The sequence below is a fragment of the Triticum dicoccoides genome, chromosome 1B, assembly GCF_002162155.2.
Source record: "Triticum dicoccoides isolate Atlit2015 ecotype Zavitan chromosome 1B, WEW_v2.0, whole genome shotgun sequence".
Classification (NCBI taxonomy): Eukaryota; Viridiplantae; Streptophyta; class Magnoliopsida; order Poales; family Poaceae; genus Triticum; species Triticum dicoccoides.
The window spans coordinates 56017400-56022119 of NC_041381.1; positions in this window are offsets into that span (position 1 = coordinate 56017400).

Genomic DNA, 4720 nt, shown 5'->3' on the forward strand with positions numbered 1-4720 from the left:
GGGGGGGGCGAGTATCGCAACCTCAACTCCTTCTTTCAGTCGCTTGGGATAGCTCATCGTTTAGCATGTCCACATACACATCAGCAGAATGGTTCAGTCGAACGTAAGCATCGTCATATTGTTGAAGCTGGTCTTACTCTTTTGGCCCATGCATCTGTTCCGTTTCGGTTTTGGAGTGATGCTTTCACCACTGCATGCTTTCTCATCAACCGTACTCCTACTCGTGTTTTAAACATGAAGACTCACATTGAGGTTCTCCTTAATGAACAACCTGATTATACCTTTCTCAAGGTATTTGGGTGTGCTTGCTGGCCGCATCTTCGTCCATATAACAAGCGCAAGCTTGAGTTTCGTTCTAAGAAGTGTGTTTTCCTTGGCTATAGCTCTCTTCATAAAGGTTACAAATGTCTTCATGTTCCCACTAATCGTGTCTATATATCTCGGGACGTCGTGTTTGATGAGCATGTTTTTCCCTTTGCCAACCTTCCTGTGTCCACTGTCGAACCACCATCCCTGCATTCATCCTCTGTTGCTTCTGACCAATTCGATGATGTTGCATACTCTCCTTTGCTGTTACCTAACCATGGTGCAGGAACCGGACGTGGAGCTCGTTTGGAGCTGTTGGAGGATTCACCATCATCATCGTCGTCTTCTGGTGGGCACGTCGATCGCCCTATGTTGCATGGCATCGATTCGCGTGCCCATGCATGGTCATCCGACGAGCCCGTCGCGCCGAGCATCTCCACTGCTCGGTCTGCTACGCCAGTGATCGCCGAGTCTCCAGCGGCTCGGCCTTTTTCACCAGCGGCCGCCGAGTCGCCCGTGGCTCGGCCCGTCACGCCGTCTTCGCCCGCGGCTCGGGTCCTCACGTCGCCTTCATCAGCGGATCGGCCCGCGACACCGGCCGCGCCACGGCCCACTATGCCGAGCTCGCCATCGGCCCGGTCTGGGATGCCGGAGTCGCCAGCTGCTTCGTCTGCTCTGCCGGTTTCGCCGGTGGGCCGGCCTTCTTCGCCGACTGAGTCCGAGGCTACCGTGCCTGGCTCCTCATCACCAGCTGACTCATCAACGTCGCCGTCCTCCAGCCCGTTGCAGGCTGCTCCGTCGACCTCGGTGGTTCCTGTGTCTCGACCACATACACGCAGTCGCAGTGGCATTTTCAAACCTAAGGAACGTATGGATGGTACGGTTGCTTGGTTGGCTGCTTGTTTGGCTGCTGCTGTTGCGGATCCATCTTCTGAGCCTCGCTCATATCAGGCTGCCCTGCGCATTCCACATTGGCGAGAGGCTATGGAGCAGGAGTTTCATGCTCTTCTTCGTAACAAGACATGGACTCTCGTTCCTCCACCACCACGGGTAAATGTTATTGACTCAAAATGCGTATTCAAAGTGAAGAAGCATTCAGATGGATCTATTGAGCGTTACAAAGCGCGACTTGTTGCTCGTGGTTTTCGGCAGCGTCATGGTCTTGACTATGAGGACACCTTCAGTCCTGTCGTCAAGCCTACCACTATTCGGCTTCTTCTCTCCATTGCTGTTTCTCGTGGTTGGTCACTTCGTCAACTTGATGTGCAGAATGCCTTTCTACATGGATTTTTGGAGGAAGAGGTTTATATGAAACAGCCGCCTGGTTTCTCTGATCCTGATCGTCCTGACTATATCTGTCGTCTTTCCAAAGCACTATATGGTTTGAAGCAAGCTCCTCGTGCCTGGCATGCCCGCCTTGCCTCTGCCCTTCGTGCTCATGGGTTTGTGCCGTCCACTGCTGACACTTCATTATTTCTTCTACAGAAGCCAGAAGTCACTATGTATCTTTTGGTATATGTCGATGATATTATCCTTGTCAGCTCTTCTCAGTATGCTGCTGATGCTCTTGTCTGCTCTCTTGGTGCTGATTTTGCGGTCAAAGATCTTGGGAACCTTCACTACTTTCTTGGAGTTGAGGTCACTTCTCGTGCTACTGGTCTTGTCCTTACGCAGAAGAAGTACTCCTTGGAGTTGTTACAAAAAGCCGGCATGCTGAAGTGCAAACCGACCACCACACCCATGTCGTCTACCGACAAGATAACAGCTGTTGATGGTGAGCTTTTGTCTCCTGCGGATGCCACAGAGTACAGAAGCATTGTTGGTGGACTTCAGTACTTGACGATCACGAGACCAGATATCTCTTATGCTGTTAACAGGGTTTGTCAGTATCTTCAGGCTCCCAGAGATACTCATTGGGCTGCTGTTAAACGCATTCTTCGTTATGTTCAGTTCACTTTGACTTTTGGTATGCATATTCGGCCGACTTCCTCTCGGGTCCTTTCGGCCTTCTCTGATGCAGATTGGGCTGGTAGCCCAGATGACAGGCGATCCACGGGGGGTTATGCAGTATTCTTTGGCTCTAATTTGATCGCCTGGAGTGCTCGGAAACAGGCTACTGTGTCACGTAGCAGTACTGAAGCTGAGTACAAGGCTGTGGCTAATGCTACTGCAGAGATTATTTGGGTGCAGCCTTTGCTTCAGGAGTTGGGTTTGTCTCAACCACAGCCTCCTATTCTTTGGTGTGATAACATCGGTGCTACATACCTTTCTGCAAATCCAGTATTTCATGCCCGAACGAAACACATTGAAGTTGACTATCACTTTGTACGGGAACGTGTATCACAGAAGCAACTCCAGATCAAGTTTATCTCGTCTAAGGATCAACTTGCAGACATCTTCACTAAGCCTTTACCACTGCCACAGTTTGAGACTTGTAGGCGCAATCTTACCCTTCTCAGTTCTTTAGAAAGTGGCTAAGATTGAGGGAGGGTGTTAGACTATGTATAACTTCTATACCTATGTACGTATTGTAACACAACCATTATATATAATGAGATAAGCCACCCCTAAAGGGTTGTGCTGGTTCCCAAAACTTATTGTCTTACAGTTGTGTTCTTCTTCTTCTTAGTTTTTTTCTTTTGAGTATGGGATGTATGTTCTTCTTTCTTATAAAACCATTCCCCTCCCTAGCCAGTGTCACGTCCAAGATGGTAGCGGAAAAAGAGTCCTAGGGGCATCCACACATTCATTTTATGTGGTCGCGGTAGAACCGAAGGCGCAAATGAATGCCAAAAAAACTCTATCTTTCCCTAAGCGAGTGAGATGGGAGCTGGACCTAAACCAGGTTCCGTACATTGGAGTACAACTCACGTTGTTATGCGCTTCTAAAAAAAAGGAAATGACCGTATTGCCAAATTCATGTCATGTCGTAGTCCTTTTAGAAAATGAGAATTCTACCTACTCGAAATTTCTAATAAAAATGTCAGGTGCAAAATGTAAACACACACTCGTGCAAATGTCACATCTTGGACTTATGATTTGGAAGTGAATGTGATGGATTAATCCCCTTTTCGCACGGCAAATGGTTGTACGTGCCGCGTACGGATGGTGAAACATGAGCCGAAGTGTTATATTTTCCTGGACAAGTCCAATGGGAAACCATGATCGAAGTGTGCTCTGACAGCGATCGGACGGCCAAGAAGAGAGGCTTCGGGTTTACCCCTGGCACCATCGAACCGCCGCGCTCGTCCCTTAGCTCACTTAACCAATCTTGATTGTCCAACACTAACACATGGCGTGTGAGCTCTCGATCTGTTCACCAGCCTGCTCCAATCTATTCGTGGCAATGGGATGAAAAGTAAAAGTTATTATTCGAAAGCTACAAAGCTAGCATGGTTTGGCTCCATTTAGCGTGATCATCACCGTACAACCGAGGGAGATACTGAGAGAAACTGAAAGCGGCATAGGTGTTTATCCAGAAAAAAGTGACATAGGTAGGTCGACCTCCACTGGGCATCTAATCAGGCGTTGAAAAAAATGCAATGTGATGCGGACAGCTAGAACTGATTCATGGATCTGACTTTTTTTTCTCCGGGGGATGAATCTGACAGTTAGTGTACTAGTTAACCGTAATTGATCATATGATAGGAATGGTGAGTATTGTTCTCTATACTACAAAAAGAGACGGCTATCTAGATCTGCATTTGAGGTCGTCCTTAGAGTAATTTGGTGATTATAAGAGGCTAATGAAATGATTCGATCGATCTCTGGTTCGACGCTCGTGTCTATCCTCTCTGTAAACTGAACCTCTGCTTCCCGTGAGCTTCCTCAACGTATGGACGAGCGCCAGAGTTCAGTGGTGGAGGGTGTCAACCTGCTGATTAATCACGGAACATAATCAGGTCTTGCTTGTGTTGGTGGCTATCAATCATAAGTGATTAGGAGTCAGAGTTTTTTTCTTAGAACATTCTGGAGACAGTCTCTTGAAAGTAACTGAAACTGGACACTGCGTCCTCTGAAACATGCCAAACATCCAGTAGTAAAATCATCGTACGAACTTGTACAGATAAAATCGACTGGACTTGGATCTCAAAAAAATAAAAAAAATCCACGGCACTTTCCTAGACGTCCGTTGATATATTTTTGGAGCAAGTGGACGGAGCGAGAAGTTCAAACCTCAAGTCCCGATAGCTGCAGATTTCATTTGATACTTCAGTTTAAACTTATGACAGCCTGCAGTTCGCTTTATCATCAGCAGAAAGCACTTGCTTACTCAGAGTATTTACAGCCGGGCGCCCCAAACCCATCTCATACGTCCTGCCGGATTGCCTGATCAATGTCATGTCGCGATTTTTCGACCCAGACGCCCCCCTCAAACGGGCCTCAAACAACTGGGCTGGCCGACACCCCTCAT